This window comes from Leptosomus discolor, chromosome 5, assembly GCF_034619465.1.
Source record: "Leptosomus discolor isolate bLepDis1 chromosome 5, bLepDis1.hap2, whole genome shotgun sequence".
Taxonomy (NCBI): Eukaryota; Metazoa; Chordata; class Aves; order Leptosomiformes; family Leptosomidae; genus Leptosomus; species Leptosomus discolor.
The window spans coordinates 55,899,205-55,920,133 of NC_141395.1; positions in this window are offsets into that span (position 1 = coordinate 55,899,205).

Below are 20,929 nucleotides of genomic sequence, written 5' to 3' on the forward strand. Positions count from 1 at the left end.
CCTTCTGGAAGAAGTGTGGGTGATACGAGAAGAATCCAAGCCTCCAACTAAGCTCAAAGCACAAGCCATGGCAGGACCTAAGAGTTAAAGGCGTCAGTTTTGATACATCTGTGCTAACAAATTATTCATCTCTTGAATCATGAGGTAAGTAGGGATAAATCACATTGTAACTCGGTAATTGAAAATGTGTATAGATATCCCTCATGTGCTTTGAAGGAAAACGAGATCTGAGAGCAATCTAGCAAACTGCAGGCAACAGACACTGAAGAGCCAGTCCCGAACTCTACAGCAAACGTGACCCTCATCAGCTGGAGCTGAAGAGTTATTATCAAGCTGGTGGGACATTCCCTCACATATTATTTCTATCTTAAAATTTGGGTACTTGTATGATCAGCTCCCGCTTCTCACCCACCCTCAAACTGCTCTGCTACAACCTTGCAGAGGTAACATCCTCCTTCAAGCTGACAATGTTGCTGTCTTTGGAAAACAGCAAAAATATCAGTGCCTGGAGAAGTCCTTCTGCACAGAAACTTGGAAGTCATTTGAAACTCTTGCTAGCTAGCCTAGGGAAGATAACATAGCAACAGCCTCTCCTTTCAGCTAAATGTCCTCCCAGCAAAGAGTTCAGGGAGAAGAAAATGCAAAGAACAACACTGAAGGAGGAGGAACAGTATGAAGAAGGTTATCACAAAGGGAAGAAGACATGCAGTACTGTTTTCTGGTTTGTGTAGTTGTCTTGGTTTGAAAAGACAAGTGTCTGTGGAGAAAGGCAGGAGCCTCCCTTGAAATGGAAAGTGCAGCCCCCTTCCCTCCAAATTATTATAATTTTGAAATTAGCGGGCCTTCAGGCAAAGATATGGGGAATAGGAATAACAGTTCTTTACTAATATATATATATATATATATATATATATATATAACACAAGGCAGGGAAAAACAAACAACCCACTGGTTTACACTGACAGAGTCAGGAATACAACCTGACACCCTGTTAGGGTGGCAGTAGCAGTCCGATAAGATGCTGGCTGCAGTCCTCCTGAAGTGATGGATGTAGTTCTGTGGAAGCAGCGATCAGGTAAAAGAGTCTGGTCTTCCTCCGAAGGTCCAGTGGTAGGTAGGTAGCTCTTGTCCTCTGGAACTCCAGTGGGGGAAAAGCTCCTCTGGGAATCCAGTGGAAGAAGGCTGCTAGGGTGTTCAAAATCTCCGTTTTTATTTGGCATGGACTGCTTGGCTCCTTCCCCCCCCTCCCCGGGCGGAGCATCTCACAATGGGATGGGGAGTCGTGAGGCAGTTCCTTGATGGGCCATTAACAGGAGATAGCCCAGGAGCGAGTTATCGATGGGTCAGGCGATAAGGCATTGTTGTGCCCAGTAACAGGAGATAGTCCAGAGGGGGGAGGCAGGGAGCACCGCCCCACCTGGTCTCAACAGCTCCTGAAGATGGTAATAGAATTTTTTTTTTTTTTCCTTTTGGCACATTTTACACTGTAACCCAGGACAGTAGTGTATGTGTTATTGAAACAGAGGTGCTGAGTGCTGCCTGCTGTTCCCAAAAGAGAAGTGATTATGCAGCAAATGAGTGTATGACAGGGGACAGGTTCAGAGGAAGAGATACAAGCAGACCTGTAACCATTAGGCCATAATTCCTTATATCTTGGAAGCAAATCTAGTATTCCTGAGCAGCATTCCTTAGTTGTTTAGGAGATGGGTTTGAAACCTTCTGGCAGAGAAGGGCCCATCTGTTAGGGCTTGTCATGCCCAGCAGTCCAAGAGAGGGGAGGCTGCTGCAGCTCTGTAGCCCCTGGAGCAGCTGGCAATGAGGCCGAGCACGTATTCCCAGCAGGCTCACATACACACCCTGAGTATATATACACACATATATACCTGTGGCCAGCCACATGGACCAACACAGACAGAAAACACAGCACTTGTAAACACAAACAACACCACGGCCTCACCCTGTTCTCCTCTCTAGCTGATCAGGAAGACAGCCCATTAATGGAAGATATATATACCTATATACACACCATATGGATCCCTCTAGTAGCTCGCTCTAGACACTCTGTCTGCCCCAAAACTGGCCCTTGGTCCACTGTCTTCCCAGCTGTTGGCACGCGGACATGTGGGTTCCCAAGGGCTGCAGCCCCCTTCAGTTGCTGGTGCAGAGCTGGCAAACCCTCTGGCCTCTGTCTGGCTTCACAACCTCTTAACTAACTTGCTGGTAAGTCCAGCTTGATGTTTACTGACAATCGCACACTGGCATATGTACACAGACAGTACACATGGGCTCTGGCCTCTCTGCTTGCTGGCACCACAGGCACCTGGACCCCTATGACCCATGGTACAACTCCAGTTGCTGGCCCCATACACACTCACGCATGCAAAATATCCCTCACTCAGGAAAATGGTTCAAAATAGAGTTTAATAAGAAAACAGAGGCAGGGGCAGATGCCTCTGACCAGGGTATTGGGGCTCCCCCTCCTGCCCTTGGGTCTCATTTTTAACCTGTCTTCCCTTCACAGCAGGGCTCTGGTGGCCATGATGTTTTGAATGCACTAGCCAATTTCAACGAAAATTGTCCAAAGATGACTGAGACCTCACAGTCTATACTAGTGCTCTTTTTTTTTGGTGAAAATGAGCAGCTGGATACCCTTTTACTGCCCCCTTTAGAAGAAAAACTTTATTCTGAACTCATTCATTATTACCTGTCAGAGAACCAAGACAGGAGAGAATTAATAGTTTCAGTGTCTCACCTACAGAAAAAAAAACTCCAGTGAGAATTCACCCTTGGCTTAGACATAGCGGATACAAAGCTACAGCAGTCTTGGCTTTAATGGTTCTGGTGCTGAGGCACACCACTCGTTTCACTGGCAGGAGCATGCTCACCATATGCTGGATGACTCTGGGTTCTAGTCCTGTCATTCAACAAGTGGACCAAGGCCCTTTCCAATAAACCCCATCCAATCCTGTTGCTGAATACAGAGCCGACATTTTACTTCAAGTCTTCTTCATAGCACTCATTACTGTAGCACCTAACTGGTTCAAAATCTTTAATGACTTCATCTACATAACAACCTGATGATGGAGAGAGGTATAATTATCTCATTTGACTAGTGAGCGACTTAAAGAGATCAAGATGAAAATACTAAAAAAAATGCCCATTACTTTTAGTGCCCACTTTAGGATGTCTAGGAATTAATTTTTTAGAGTACTTAGCGTAATGTAGCTGTATACACTCAAGAACTTCACTGCAGTTACGAGTGTTTGGCACTTTTTATATAGAAACCCTAATCTAAGTTAAGTATTTTCAAATGGAGTAACATGCTATTATCGACCACCTGTCACTTCCCATCATCACACCAGAATTTGGTGGTGGAATGAAGGAGAAAATCCAGTTTTCCAGGGTTTCTGTCAGCTGCCTTCCCATGAAACTATCACTCTTCTCACAACACCCTGTCTCAAGCACTGTCTGTATCCTAACAGCAGCCATGAAGAAAGCCAAGGTCCTGCAGGTAATAAACCTTTTCCCACAGATGTAACACGTTATTTTTGCATCCTCCCTTACATGAACTGAATGAGCCAAGAGTCCTTTGGAAAATAGTAGGTGATCGTGTGAGTACAGAGCATGCTGTTTCACAAGGGCTCTGGTTAAGATTTCGTAGATGGCCACCCATTCTCCTAATCCCTTATCTCCTAATCTCCTTTCTCCTAATTTTTCAACACTTGACTTTACAACAAGGAAGCCCTCCAAACACAGTGTTTCCCCTTGATACATCACAACAGCATACTCAGCATCTAAAAAAGCACTAAGAATCTCTTTTCATTTCAGAAATATGTAATTTAGATTTGTTATTTGTAGATGACATATGTTTTGCAATATTTATCTTGAATTCTTAGCAAATTTTGGGTTTGAAAAAAATCCCCTGGTTTTCTGTGGACAGTGACAGGGTTGGAAAACAGCATTCTGCTGTATCACAGGTATTCGATGGTACATCAAAAAATTCATCTCATCAGTTGAAAATGTGGATTTGACTTCATGGCTGGATATTAGGAAGAATTTCTTTACTGAAAGGGTTGTCAGGCACTGGAACAGCCTGCCCAGGGAGGTACTGGAGTCACCATCCCTGGAGATGTTTAAGAGATGAGTAGCTGTTGTACTTAGGGACATGGTTTAGTGGTGTTGATAGAGCTAGGACAAAGGTTGGACTTGATGATCTTGAAGGTCTCTTCCAACCAAAACTGTTCTATGATTCTATGATTCTGTGGCATTCCATTTGGCCACAAACATCCCACCTTTTCTCAAGGTTGTTTTGACTGAGCCAAACATTTTTTTAAAATTGACGTACTTTCCAGATAGTAGAAACGGCAATACTTATGCCTGGTCTTTTGAAACCAGCTCATCCACATAGAGATGATACTTGTCAAGCAGCGCCAAGCATCAGTGACTAGTAAGAGTCTTAATGTCAGGCACATCAGTTTCTAATTTCACTCATAAAATAGCTAAAGAAATCCAGTAATCTCACTTTTATATGTACTGATAAGAGCAGCTCATTGACTCAAATAGTAGCCACCATTTTGTATTTTCTCATTTCATGCATGTTTGAGTGTCTCTCCCAGTTTCACTGGGAAATACAATGAAATGTTGTTGTGAATATTCACAAAAAACACAGTTGTGATAGCTAACACACATGTTGTGAATAGCAAAAGTATTTAGGTCTGACATTGACTTGGAAAACTGAAGGTCAACTTGGTTGCTGAGCTGGAATTCCATCATTTTGACTTAAAAATAAAGAAATAGTTGAAGAAGGAGGAGGTGTATGGGAGTAAACAAACAAACAAAAAAGGGAAAATTATCTTACACTTAGCACAAAAGAACACTAAAGAAATGTAAGAAGAAGTAGACACACTGTGATTTTGCCTCTATGCTGGTCAGCAAGAAAGGGGGACAGTCAGAGCAGCCAGTGGTGTCATACAAAGCAAATGGCAATGGGGAATTTCTCTAAGAAACTGCATCACCTCCAGGACATACTCAGCACAGAGATATATTCATGGCATGAATTAACTGTGAGTTAATACATCTTGGAGGGTTTTACATGAATGCAACATACACATAGGCCGTTTCTGAAAAATGAATAATCTATAGTTAGCATCATTAAACACAGGATAACTGCCTCCCACAACAATAACACTGTCTACAGCATTTGTCATGTTTCTCAATATGGGAAATGCCACTGAAAAGATAAACATGACAGCTTGGTAAATAGCCAAAGCAACTCTTACAAGTTATGCCTATGTCAAGTAATATTTTGACCTGATTTGCACAGTATGACTGAGAAAAATAAATATTTTATTTTGAAAGTTTGCTGGAATAATAATGAAGTGATATAAAACAGATCTGCAAGTGACAGTCTGTTAATTTAAAAGTATACTACACGATAGGAAGCATCTTTTCCAATTAGCCAGCCGTGACTGCACTGTATTTTTAAAAAAGACTGAGAAAATGCACTAGCCTGACTTTGTCGATCTGATAATTCTCTGAAATAAATAGCCAGCAATTATCTCATAAGGCTTTACAAATGCACGCTTTGGCCGTCAGTGAGGGCTTGCCAGCAGGCTGTATGACCCCGCATTGTAGCGGGTATACAACGTGGCACAGGATGGGGTTTTCAGCTAACTAATAGAAAAGTTGAAGACTTTCCTCCCTCCTGGAATGAACGTCTTTGGAATGAAATTTTGTAGTCTAGTCTAAAACCAAAATATTCCTAAGCATATCTTACTAACTCCACAGAAGTGAAAGACTACGCACATTACTAGAGGAGAAAAAAATGTATTTGTGGCTCAGAGTCATTTTCAGTTGGGGGGGGGGGTGTGTGTGTATGTGTTTGTGCGTGTCTATGTATAGGCACACATGCTGTTTCTCTTACAAACCTACATCTATACAATGTGTATTGCTATGTCCAGGAACCATTTCCGAAAGAAACAGAAAAAAAACCCTTTCTTTTACCAGAGATTTGATGTTTCTTAAGAAAGCAAAAAAACCCACCACCACCAACAACACAGAGTAAGAGTTAAAAAACAACTGAGGGACTAGTCAGACCAACAAAAGCGAATGACTTATTTCAGGATGTCTGTATATATCATGACAATAATATCTAATTAGGTTAAGTGTTCTATTTAATAATTCACTGTGTAATGAGATAGAGTAACAGAGAGTAATGGGATTTATCAAAGCCCAAGCCAGTGCAATATAAAACATGTTAGATATTTAAAACACATTTAGAATAACAAGATCAATTGATTTTAAAGCCACTTATGATGTTGTGCTGTTGTGCACTGCCACATCCTATGGGTTATCTGAAGGGAAAGCTGTTTACTTGACCTTTTAAAACTTTTTGCCAGTGATTTTCAGGAGGAGATTATCTCTGTGCACTAGGCAAAATGCATAAAAGCAGGAAACTATGAAAGTATGTATTCTTAAGCCTTTCTGAGACAGAAAAGAAAAAAAGGAAAGAGAAGATATACCTCCTTCTAAAATAGCCAGTACATAATCTCAGAAGTTCATTATAGCCTTGAGCACACTGGTTTGCATCCCAGATTAAAGGATTTTCGAAAAGAACTGTGATTGTCTTGTCACGGTTGAGCTAGATATTAGTTGGCTGAGCTGAGTATCAAATATGGGAAATTAGTTGCCATTAAAAGCTAGCTTCAGGCAGTTCATTTCTCATCAGCCAAGCTGTGTAAGCCTCCTGCTGTGGACAGTGAACATTAGCTTACTAAATACTTTTGCTAATCAGACACCGCATTACTAACAGAGGTGCCTGAATTTAGAGGGGAGGAGTCGGACGGCAGCTTCTGAAAATGTCTTGAGGTGAGTTTAACATGCTTTTCTTTATCAGAAGGGTTAACTTGCCTTTTTCTCCAGGCCTCTATTAAAAAAGATAAGCCCAAATGCTTCCCTGGTTTTGTTTCTACTTTTTGAACCATTCTTTTAGTATTATTTTCAGTCTTGGGAAAGCCATAGAGGAGAGAGATCGAGTCAAGGTAACTTTAAAGTTAGATAGTGGGAATTTGCTGTATTACATGGTACTTGTAAGAACTTGCTGGCTACAAGGATAACAACTATTTGCAACACCCCGGCAGACACTATCTTCTCTGAAATAAAATTGGTGTATGACATGAAGTACAGAGAGGTCCGGCAAGATATGACTAGCCACATTTGCACTTCTGCTGCATTCCTTTTGAGGAAAAAATAAACTGCTTTTGACAAAATCGGAACTGACCCAAGTGTCTGACCTAGCCACAAAATTTTATTATTTCACCAGTGGTTTTGAAATGGTAATGGAATTATCCTTCTCTCAGCACACTACTTTTCGTTTGCTTCATTGCTATAGCCACATGCTACAGTAGTAGTGTCTGGTTTTACTATATTTCCAGGATGATTTCTAGGCCCTGAGAAGATTCAGATAACTTGCATGTGTCTGACCTAAAATGAACATGCAGATTTCCTCATGTCACCAGCAATATTTTGTTGTTATGAATGCCTTCAAAAGTATTGCTAGAAATTAGCCCAGTACATTAGGCAGGGCAATAGAAAGATAGTAGGAAGATCAGTCCAGGAAGTGCAGCATTCAGGGGTAATGGGAAGATCAAACTAGGTGTGGTGGTGACCAAAACCAATCATGTCCCTTCTAAAAGAAACTCTTACACAAAGAAAAACTGCACTGCAAAGATACCTATCTCCTAGGCCAGGGCACAGACAGCAGCTACATGTCTCTCATGCTGCATCACCACTCCAGCTTTCAACCAACTCCCAAACCTTCTACTTTTGTTTTGTTAATGCTAAAGTGAAAGGATATTTTAAATGTGAAGAGGAAGGGAATTTTGAGGAACAGGTTTGGATTTCTATCCTCACTTCTGCCTGCCATCTGCAGAGTTTTCTATGCAAACTTGATGGGTATGGTGAGGTCCAACCTGAAAAACCTGCAATGAGAGACATCACTGTGACTGCATCCTCACTAATTACTGATTTTAAGGCATTCATGCAGTTTGGCACTTACAGTATCCAAAACTCCTGGGCATTTTTGAAATCTTAAGCTCTTATTTTTAATCTTTACAGGAAACGCTGTTCATTGTTATGACTCCGGTGGGATTTTTGTTACAACTCTTTGTGTGGGTGGTATCACTGGTTAGAAAATTGCATTCTGGCAGGCAACGCATATTTATACCAGCTGCAATAAAATTAGGCAGATTCCTATTTTTAGTGCAAGTGTCACAGAAATAATAATGAGAAGGTACATCATCTGTATCCAGAGTGTTGTTTCCAGAAGCACTTCAACCTTACCCAGCAGCTCCTGCTAAGTCAAGGCAGAGGACTCACTGACGTAGGTGGAAAACGAGTTTGGCCAGTCTCAAGATATTCGGTTAAGGATGTGAGTCTGAAATGTCTGACTTCTAAACAACCGGCCTCAGAGGTCTCTGTGCGTATCTGGGAAGTGTTTGACATATCCTGCAAGTATGACAGAACAAATATGGTCAGAAGCTAGATCCTCACACATGCTCATGATTTGTGCTCTTTGTTTTTTGTTTATTCAGAGTTAACTCTGTTTTGTTTTTGGATTTTCTTCTGTGTGGTACAACAGCCTATGCTGAAAACACTAAAGAAAAAAAAAATGCTAAGGATGACTAGGAGTGTGCCTTAGGTCTCCCTTCTGAGACTTGGCCTCAATATGGTGACTGAAATGAAAGCAAGTCCATCTTCTCAGGACTATCAGCTCTGAAGTTACCCTTATTGGTTTATGTCTGTCTTTCTTCAAGACACAGATAAGTAGAGAAGGAAACCAAGCCCCAGAGATTAAACAGGTAGAAAAAAACCTGTTAAGGGCTGAGGATAAAGTTGGTGCTGACCTCTTCTTCACTTTCAAGATTTTTGTGCCTCTAGAGAAGCCCAAAAGTAGATCTTTAAACACTGGATGAACTTCAACATCAAAAACAGAGGCAGGTAAAGGCTTTAGATTGCAACTAAGTGAGATCCAGGGTTAAAATTCTGCATATGGAAATACCAGTATTTATGGCTAGCACTGAGGAACACACAGACTGGACTACCTCTGGAGTCCAGGAAATAAGACAAAATAATAACCACCTGGTCCCAAGCAATGGTCTATTTGTCCAAGTGTTCTGCCTCAACCACACCAGCAGGAGACGCCCAGCCCTCACCTCTAGTCAGTTCGATGTAGTCCCTGGATTAGAGATGCCAGAGGGTACATCCATTTGTTCCTTTTATTATTATAGCTGGTCCATGAATATGCTATAGCTGTAGCTGGCTCATAAATTGGTCCATCTTTTCTTCGAACTGTGTGAAGCTATCTGCCTCTACAATCTTGTCCAGAATTTACTTCTGTCTTTTTTAAATCCATCTCCTTACTAGTGTTACTGAGTGCCTGCACAACTGGTGGATGAAAGAGCTGCTCTAACCTCATCTTCCATCTCCATGACTTTATACTTGTGGAGCACCCTCACCTCTCACCAGCCTTTTCCTCTACAAGGCTTTAACCTCTAGTCTCTCATAAGGCTGATGCTTCCCCTCCCTAATGATTGCAACTGTCTTCCCTGCACCCCCTTCTCTGTTTTATAAAGACTCCTAGAAATTACTGGAGCTCAAGTTTAGAAATCTGGGGTTGTACAACAGATTTGTAGGCATCATCACATCTCCATGTTCTGTTTTCTCCATGTATTTGTACCTCGCAGTTGTCATTTGTCAACCAGGTACAAATATATACAGCACCCTCTAACCAGGTCCTCTCTGGCTCTCCAAAAGGTGTTAAATACAATACATTGATGGCTTTGGCATCTTCAGGAGGTGCTCCCTAATTAAAAACATCTAAAAGCTAAAACTTTTCAGAGCATTTGGAAGGTATGAGGTTTTCTTACACGCAGTTTTGATTCAAGTTATCCCTCTCCTTGTTTTTGCACAGGAGCTGGTCCTCTCACCGGTGACATGATAGGTTTAAAGTGTGTCCCATTTGTCTGAGGCAAGAAAGGGATTCTTTCACCCTGTGCAGAACTGTGCTGTACACACTCATTCACTGCAAGTAACTGAATAAAACTTCAAGGATATTTGCAAAACTAAATACCTAATCAGCAACTGTGCTTCCAGTATTTGAGCTGTTCTTTCATGGTTCGTCAGTACAAAACAAGTTACTCTGACTCACTACTTAACAGCTCTGCATACAATAATGATTGCACTTACTAAAAGCTTTAAATTGGTACCAGTTTGATGGAAATTGTCAAGCCTATAGTCATAGTTTCTGACAGCATTATATATTTCAAGTTATTGTACCACTTAGTGCCTTGTTTCCTCATGTAATAGTTTTATGTTGGAAAGGCTATTTTGTTAAAGACATTTTTACTGTATGGGCTCAAAAGAGGATTACAGTTTCTCTGGGTGAACTGATCACATGAGGGAGAAGAAGCAGGTCAATTCAGCTCCCAAATTCAAGGAAGGTGTTTTATCCTCTACATATGGTGAATGTAAATTTTATTGAAAGCCCTGAATTAACCGCAGGCTCCTGTTGAAGCTATACAAATAGTGTCATATGTGCCCTGGAAAGAGAGGCTTCATTGTTTGTCTTCTGGTAGCACTCTGTTTTCTGGAGCCTAGAAGACAATTACTTCCTTGCAAACACAGGCAGATTAAATAAGCCACATTTTGTCCTTTTTGCCATCTGCCCCTTGCTTACTTTATTTTAAGCTGCATGACTAAGCTTTACTATCTGACACGTGAAGGTGGGACATGCTGTTTTTCTGCTCAGCTCCTTGAGGCTTGTAATGAATCCGAAGAAGCAGAACTGATCTGCAAAGGGGTGAGTCAGAAAATCGGTAACTGTACAATAATTACTTGCTGTGCCAAATAGCAGAACTTGGATCGTAACATAACAAAATCTCCTCAAGAAAGTTTCATGATGGAGGAGAAATACATATTTCTTTCTCCTAAAAAAAGCTGGTGGGCTTGGTTCTGATCCTAATGCAGATACATCAGTGAAAAGGAGACCAGAGCTTTACCCAGTATCTACAGAAATCTATTTTGCAGGTAACTCTCAAAGCAGAGGAGAAGGAAGGGAGGGAGATAGGAGCACTTACATGTTAATCCCAGAGTCACTCTTAAAAAGCAACAACCCTTTTTCTCAAAGTTTTGCTGCAGGACAGAGGCCCTCACAAGGGGCAATGGGGAAGGCAAAGTCTCAGTACCAATACTATGTGGGGACATGGAAGGGGAAAAGCAAAGTCTTCTGCAGTGTTTGGGATGCGCTGTCTGGTGGGAGCTTCTGCCTGGCCCCCAGTGCTGGGAGCTGGGGTGGTCGGCCCCTCATCACAGGATGAAGGGCTGCCACCTAGCAAAGCATTAAGTCTTCTCTCCAGCCTTGGGTCAGCAGGGAGCCCCGTTGTTCCTCTAAAAATGGGCTGATAATTACATACTAGCTGAAGCAACTGGTGGTATTTCAGCAGACTGGGTTCCAGGTGACACAGAACTGAAACAAAACTGAACGGAAATCCCTCAGCAAAGGGGAAGGTGTATACAATCTCCTTTGTATACAAGACTCTTCTGTGTCCATGCCTATACAGGGAGGTATGAGTTCACATATATGCCACATGTCAGGAAACCTATTAGTCATAAGGACAGTTTCTTCCCTGTCCCAAGCACATAGTGTACTTGTTTGGTGGTTCTCCTCTTTGCTTTAAACTATTGGAGCAAGGACTGTACTTTGGTGGGGTTTTTTTTATCTAAAACTATAGGCACCATATACTTAATTGGGATCCTGATGCCTCTCTGTAACAGTGCTACCGCAACGATGGAGAGATTTCCCTGGTGACAGACCCTAAGAAGTCTGAGATCTAACTGATTCGTGTAATCAGGCAGCATCTTTGACATCCCCCCTGCCCTGGCATAAAGACCTCAGCTGAGGCAGTGAGTTGGGACCGCTGGAGCTCAGAATAAGGGCAGTCTCCAGTCCACTGGCTAGTGGTTGCCTGCTTTGCTGGGCCAAATTACTGAAATTAATATTTTAGAGCAACTTAAGACTAAAGCTTTGTCCTGTGGGGAATGTTGGTTTCTGTTAAAGGTCAGTGCAACCTTTGTGTCTCCTCTTTAAAAAGCAAACCAGCCATGTGCAATTCTGGTTTTGCACCTTTCTGTTCCAGTGGCCAGAACAGCTTTGATGCTGTAAAACAGTTCTGTGCTTAATTTATCAAGATACATTTCCAGGTATATCTGTTCTAACACACAAGAGAAGTTGCTCTAGAAATTATGTGCACTATAAAAATCACATTATTAAAAACAAGTTTAGGGTTTGTTGTATTATACTAGTTTCTCCATCTCATGCCTATCAGAGGAATACCATCTAGGACACTTCACAGAGAAGCTATTCACTACAGAACTGTTAAAAGATCTTAAAGTTTTCTGTATTTCCTACCTTTTGATACTGGAGGATTTGTTTATGTCTTGGGAGGCCAACGTGTGCTACGATAGCTGCTCTGATGGTATGTGGGATCTTAGGGCTCTGAGGTTTATCATCTCCACAAGCCAAAAGAGATAAGAGCAATCTGAGAAGACTCTGCCGTCACAGAAGGAACCTAGAGTAACAAAACCCAGGCAGAGCGAACACAGAGCTTCTGCCTTTGTTTGAAGTGTTGAAGAAGTGCAGGTCAGAGCTATAAACAGGGAAGGGAGGAAGGAAAAAGCCGTGTCTGTCATTCTTTCAGGAGCTGTTGCTACTCAGATAAACTTGAATAACTTGAAAGCTCTGTGCAATTTTCCTTTTGTCTAGGCACATGGGATCTTACTTTGTAGGTCAAAGACCTTTAATACCCAGCAGCAAAACAGGAATCCTGTGGGATTAGCAATTGTATTTAGATAGTACTTTTACCTTTTCTCTCCCTTTTCTAATTCATGGTAGTCTGCTTTACAAAGCACTATCACAGACATATTGGACATGGCACAGAGTCTGACAGCTCCTGCTCATACAGAGCAAACCTCCTTAACCAGGTTTACAAGTCTCAGATAAATCCTTCCTAAGCTTCCCCATTGCCATGTTTCGCCACACTCAAGCTCACACAGAGGCATCATGTGAAGGATGCTAAAGCCAGTTGTTCAATGTATATCCTTTTCTGACACTTACATATGAGGCATAGCTGGGCCTTTGTGTTACGCTACTCTCTCTTAAGAGAACCTACATATTGTAAGAAACCACCCTACCGTAACTATATAATGACTGGAAACTGCTCTGCTCTCTTATTACATGCCTCACCCAGCCTGTGTCCAAAAGCTTTTTCAATGCTGTGACTGATGCACCAGATTAGATGAGCACCCAAATTCAGAAGAAAGTGACCAGTGAGAATGACAGAAAATAATGCAAAGCTTCCTGTGGGCAAATTTAGATAATTTTTGTCTAAAACTCAAGAGTTACTGATTTCTAATTTACAACACTTATGAAATGGAAGAATTAACTTTATTCTTTTTTAAGTGCCTGTTTTTAAGCAATCAAATTATTGTTTGTTGCTTCTACAACCGACATCCAATGATTATTTTTTTTCTCATTGTTGCCCTGCATTTATGCATTCTCTCCCCACCAAAGCATGAAGATGACAACGTTCTTTAACAAGGATTCCTGGGGAAGACCAGTGCATCTCAGCAGCTGAGTCTACCTTCACTACCCATTGCCCCAGCCATACTGACACCACCACAAAGACCAGGAAATAGGTCCTGTGTTAAGAACTAAACAGAGGTTTGGAGGCTGGCTGCCTTAGAGTCTGGGCTTTAGGATAGCAGGCCAGTGCTTACATAGTTGCTCTTCCAGTGTTGTAACTAAAATTATGCTCTCCTGAATGAATTGCTGATCCAGTGGGCTAATGATCTGAACTCAATCAAAGTCAAATGAAATTCCTTGCCAGCAACAGACAAAGTCATGAAGAAATATGTTTTCACAATGTGTTATTTCATACTGATGAACAACCCATCAAACCCTTGTTACAGTCCTTTCCATAATGCTCCCCAAAACCTGATATTCTTGGAAGAATTTGCAGAAAAACAGTCCTAACTTTTACATAATCAAAGCATTATCCCAAAACACTCTCAGTTTGAACCTTTCCCAATTACAGCTGTGGAGTATTGCATGGAGAGAAAGCACTAGTAAGCTGGGCCAGACAATTTATGTTTATAAAGGTCAATGCCATCACCTTGTATCCTGCCCAAGAGACCACAGGGAATTGCTGCGGTTTGTGGCACAGTAGTGTTAAATGTTCCCCGCCTTTGACAAGTGGGATAGCTCGTGCCTTTAAATTCCCTCCAGGAATAGCTGCAAGTAGAACACATTGCAGTTGTCTGATCTCAGAGTAACATGGATAAGCAGAAGAGGATTCGTGCCTGAAACAAAAAGGTTATGATCACATGAAAAGCACAGAGACAGAAATATAGTTTTCAGCACAAATTCTTTCTTAGGCATCCAGCTTCTCAGATACTACAGGTCTAACCTAGATGACTTCAGACCCCTCAAGTCCTGGAAATCTGATGGTAGACAATATTTTTATACCACTGATTAATAATGCAGGTGAAATTCTGGATTACTTCTATATTGATCACAGCAATCTCACCAAAGCCTGGTTGTTCATGAATTGGGTCGTTTGTTCGCATGGAATTAGCCATAATAGGGACATTGAGAGTCGCACCTTCTCCACACTGCAGACACTGTAATCCTATCTCCTAACTAACCTCTGTGGTTGCCCTGTGTTAGTTTGAATGAGGAGTGAAACAGAGTGAAGCTTTGAGCTGACCTCTCCACAGAGACCTTCAAATGGATAAATCTACTGACCTTTGAGCTTTTGCAGTATAAAAAAGCAGCAAAGCCACTTCAAAGCAAGTTCCAGCTAGCACTATAAAGAACCACTGGCTTGTCAAAAATATTTCGAGATCAGCTAAGTCTGACATTTCCAGTAAAATCATGTTAGACAAGTTTTACACATGTTTTTATTCGATGTTATGCAGAGCTCCATGACCAACAATACTGATGATGCAGTTTTTGACCCCTGTCCGACACACAACTGCCCAATAATGTCTACCCTCCACCCCAGAAAAGAGATCTGATGCAGCAGCTATTTAGATTGCAGCTATCAACATTCAATAAGATGAGCAGAGGCCTTCACCAGACCCTCTGTGAGTTCACTTGTCTCCCTGCCTCAAGGGACAGTGACAACCCCATGGCCAACACAAAAGCTGTGACATGAAGCCATCCAGGAAGAGTCAAAATCCAAAGTTCACATCTAGATGTTGCTGCCCTCTCCCTGAAGAGGTACGCATGCTGTCCAAATACAAACAATGAAGCCATTCAAAGGGTGAAGCAGAGTATTCACAGCAAGAAAAACTCAGTTTCACTTGTGCCGGCGTCAGATCTTATGATCTAACGTATTTGGTTCAAAAAACATTTGTGCTGCATTTGACTTTGCCAATACGCTAATAGGTCTCTCCCCCGCAGTTTTCCCCACACATCCTTAAACTAAGGCTTCGTAACATTGTTGTTCCTTACGTGGTTAACGGTTGGACTCAAAGATTTTAAATGTCTTTTCCAACCTAAATGATTCTACGATTTGTGATTCTGCACTTTGGCATGAGCCTAAGATGTTCACACCAGGAATTTTAGCTTCCTTCCTCCTGTGGCATAATTTATGACCCATCTATAAGCCAGCATGACAGCTGAGCAATATCAGGAGAAAAGGCCTTTAAAAGCCCTTGTGTCCACAGTGAAGGAGAAAAGATGTCCATAATTACCAATCAGGTTCTCTGTAGAGAAAGCAATGACCACACATCCTCCTTCATATTTCTCAGGCTACCAGCTTTTTAGGGCACTTACCTTTTTTGAATTTTATCCAGAGAGCAAGGTACCAGGTATGATGGAAACAAAGGAAGTACATTTCTCTCAGCATATCACAAAACTGCTAAGATGGTTAATAAAGTAGTATTCTTATCACACTACTATACCATGTGAAAATCTCTAATACTGCAAGAATTCTCAGTAATTCTCAGTATGAAATCAGCATGGTCAAGCAGCTGTTTCTCATGACACTTTGACTAAGCCTGGTATCATCTGGGCATTTAGTCACTTCAGATTGGCTAGGGATTGAATATAAAATTTTCCACTTAATTCTTCCTTGCATTCTTTTCTTTAATAAATTTTTTTCGTGGGCTTATATAAACTAAACAGGTGACACTGATCTGAGCATAGGAGTCAAGCACTAAATAAGATGACTGAAACTCCTTTTTCTTTTCTCACTGTTATAAAACAAAAGTCCAGCTGTTCTCTGAACTTTCCTTACATTCACGATCTTGTAAGTAATATGCAACATTGGAGAAAGTCTTCATAAATACATGCAAAATTTATTCACAGAGCAAAATGCTTGATTTCCAGTTGTTTAATATGTATTTTACCAAACAAAAAAAAAATCTTTATATTTAATATAAATACCGACCTTTAGACACCTTTCCCTGCTCATCCTTCTGAGGTGATGTGAGATTGAGATGTCCATTAAAAATACACCAGGCCTTCAAAGAGTAGAGCTGGCATCCTGTTGCAAGCAGGACATTACCTTGCATTGTTGAGAATCCCCAAGACAAATCTAGCATTTGGGGTGTAGAATTCAAGATTACTCCGTAGATGGGCACCATTATCTTCCTGAAAATGGACCATACTTAGTACAGTTATGGAGGAAAAAAAACTCAAAGAAATAAGGGAAAGCGAGGGCTAATGTCACTGGGAATAGCCTATTAAAGGGGGGGGGGGGGGGCATTTAAAGAGCAATGCAGTTCTTGATTGAAAGAGTAGAACAGAGAGGGAGAGAAGCTGGAGTTAGAGAAACTGGAGGTGCTGAAGTCACTATATAGGTGACTGAGCAATCTATCAAGACTTAAGAGGCTATTGTACTGGAGAGGCTTATATTGCCTTGAAAGTACCTTATAACATTAATAAAGGTTGAAAAAAACCATAAGCAGTTCTCAGTATTTTTTAAAAGACATCAAACCAAAGCTCAGTGTTAATTTTCTACAGTTTTCCTGTACAGTAAATATTAGTTTAGTCAGGTATTTTCACAAACACTTTTCACGGAGCAGGAAACACGTCTTTATTCTCAGGTCTGCCTGCAAAGCAGAACCTGTGCATTCCTGCACAGATAACGCCTTGTGGGGTCAGGACCATTTTGATTTCCATAGTCAGAGTCAAACCGTGCTCCTGCAGCTGTCACAAACGCCTGAGCATATCAGTGCTCGTGTTGGTAAGATGATGTGTCTTATCCACTCCCTAAATCGCTTAATCACAGCAAGCATGATGTAATTTGATAGGTGTCTCAAGACAGACGTTTGCACATCTTTAAGATATGGCACATAAAAGTCATTGAAAGACCCTATGTCAATAATTTTTTAGTCACCAAGAAATAACAATTTTTTAATTGCATATAACTTACTGTTTAACACTAGTTGAGCAAAACCAGACTCTTATAGCCAGTATTACTTTGTAAAGCAAGGAGCAAGCGTGCAGTCTATAGGCATGGATATATACATATATCCATGTAAGAAGCATGCAGAAGCCAAACTGAAAATTTACAGTCAATGAAAACCATGGCAGAGAAAACAAAATGCTGAGAAAACACTGACTAACCTGAGCTTATGATAAAATAAATTTAGGGCTAATGCAATTCCTCCATAAAGTACTGTGCAACCTAAACTAAGATACAAGACTCTGAGGGAGATAATGCAAGAAATTGGACAAATACTCAAGTAATATTTCTTGAAAGTGTTGGTTTTGAGGAGCAGTATGATGCCAGTTGAGAACGTAGAAAGTGCTGGAAACATGAAAAATTCAGTATGTTAGGAAAAGAAGCAGGAGGGTACTAAGCAGAGAGCAGACGCATGAGTTGATGGGGGATGCTTTGGTTTTAATTGAAAGTTAGAGACCTACAAATAATGATGGGCTGCATCTCAGGTGGCTCCTTGCAGTGAAGAAGGCAGAGGTGGACATGGATCATGGTAAATGTCACTCCTGAGTCCTCAAACTTGGAATTTGGCTTGTTTCTGCTTCCCTGCTCCCAGAAATTTTTCTTTCTCCTGTTCTACAGCTTTGCTTTCCACCACATTACCCTCCTTAATACTCCAGACCTGAAGTAAAACTTTTTACTAAAGTGAGGTAAAATGTAACAACATTGCCTGAGTTGTCTGTTCAGCAAGTCAATCACCAGGTCTACTATCCCAAACTGTGGTTTGCTTTGCTAGGAGCTGTGAGCTCTCATTGGAATTAACCCCTTGTAATATTGTAAGCAATGCAACAGGACTCCAAAAAGCAGATGGAACATATAATATTCATAAAAGATATTACAGGCATTCCCACATACCCCACAGAGGGAATCAAAGAAAGAGTTGAAGGAGAAGGAGACTAAACAGCATGGGTAAACAACACATCCTTAGATCACGGAAACAGCAGGGATGATATAAAAAGGTAGCAGATGGATGTTTATTCTACCCTTTAACAGCAGTATGCAGCCAGACTAAGGCTGCACTGTTTCTTTGCATTCTGGCCAAGGATTCGCACCTCTCGGCACAGCAGAGGATGGCAGCAGCATGGGTATAGGCAGAAGAACTTGCCGTTTCTCAAAAATCAGGGTTAGCCTTTGCATTAATTAAGGCATCAGGCTCCACTATCATCCTCCATCCTTATTACTATCCTTGGATTTTATGCTGTATTTAAAATCATGCCATTTCAGAATCCGGTATGAATAAATATGAATGTCAAGACCTGTGTGCATCTCTTATGCACACAAGACAGTACTGTACATCACGTACTCACAGAATCTTATTAAATTTTCTGAGACACATAATCCTGTGAACCTCATTCTGTAAACATAGGCAGCAGTTGTACTTCATTTCTCTCCTCTATCCTTCACAATCTCCCCTCAACTATCTATTCCCTCTTAGTCAGAAGCAGAAACTAAGCACCCACATAAGTATGTGGCTAGGGTACCCGAAGATATGTATTAGGAAAAGGAGAAAAGCTTGATCAGAGAGGGAAAACAGTGCTTTGAACACTTGCCAGTTACTTAAAGGTATCTGAGAACTAAAAATGAAAGCAGACGACTGAAAGCAGCATAAGACACCCTACTTCGAGTGAGAGTTTTCTATTTTGAAAGATTTTTTAAAATAGTTATTTTATCTATAATTACTTTATCAACGAGATTAGAATTAAATGGCAAAGGATTCAATTTGATTAATCACCCTTAACAGTCATCCTGTCAACAACCATAGCACCAATTTGGGACAATTCTCCCTGCGGTAGGTACAGCATAGTACAAGAGCAACCTCTGCAACCCCACAGGTGAACCAGGGCTACCCAGGCAGAGAAATGCTCAGAGTTTGAAAGGAAAACTTTGCCCCTGGTAAGTTTTGCAAGTGCCAGTCATTCCTCGGTCAGTTACATCGACCTTTACATTGCATAAGGAAGACTGGTACCATAAATGCCGCTCATAGATGAGAGGCTGCGGCAGTCCAGCTCAGAGCCCCCAGCAGAGATGCACGCTCCCGAGGGAGAAGGTCTCAAGTATTTTGTGGTGAGAAAAATTTCAAAGTCAGAGCATCCTGCCCTGGTTGACAGATACTGAGTAAACAGAGAAAAAAAATCAGCAGGCTAAGCATGTTTTATTATCTGCTCAAACCTGATAAATGACAGGGATACAGGCCAAGTTTGGCTAGGCACTCAGACGCATGTTTAAACTTAAAGACAGGCATTGTCCTGTTATAACAAGTGACACTATCAGTCTTGAAGGAAGGTACATTCAGTATCACGGAGAATAGCGAAAGTAACCTCAACGTACCTCTCTGTGGGAGCCACGCTTGAATTCGCCACATGAATGAGAGCATTCACTTGCAGTTATTTGCAGAACACGAACTTTGCTCTTTTGAGGGAGTTGGTGATAACTGGGATTATAATAGCTCAGAACCAGGTCCTGAAATTTCACAGCTCAGGCTGATCATTCTAATTGTTATTGATTAGTAATGAATATAGTGCATTTGTACCCAAGAGGGATGGGAGGAAAAAGCCTGCATTTTTTTTCTGCAGGGATGTGTGGTCTGCTGCCATACAATATGCAACTCCTCCAGCACATGGTTACAGGGTAAGGAAAATCAAAAGACATTCTTTTTATTAGCTAGCAGTAATGACCTTTTATTTTTGATTATGTGTGCATTAATAGTGTGGAATGGAGATGTGCTATGTAAGGAAGTTATTATTTGCTAATTTGCAGCTTTTAAAATACACAGCACACTATCTATTATGTATCATGCATTACAATTACAACAACAGTTTAATTAATCACCAGCACCCTGTTTTCTATCAGTCTGCTGCTGAATTCTGGGTAATGGCGTTGTTTACCATTTAGCAAGTAGCAACATTTCACTCTGTTTCACTACATTAAACTGCTCAAATAAAGCAAACGGATATTGGAAAGAGTTGGCCATCTGCCTTTATTTTCTTTTACTTTTGTTAAGGAAAGGGAAAAAAAATAAACCCCACCACAGCCTCTGAAAGGAGAAAGAGCACAGCCATGAAACTGATAGTGACAAAAAACACCCTTTTTTATCAGGTCAAAATCTCATCTAAATGCAGTTCTGATGAATGGTAAAAAGCTTGCTTTGTGGGTTTGGAGTGGGTCTCAAGACCAGCAATGAAGTCTAATGATTATTTAATGGTGCCGCACTTGAAGCAGGATTATGTGAGACTCTCTCCCCCGTTAAGAGTTTGATGAATAGGTTTTGTGACAGCCATTTAGGAATAAACAAGAATTCATCAGTCTGCATAAGAAGAAGCCAGTTTATAGATTAAGTTTCTTGAGGTAATTCATGAGGTCAG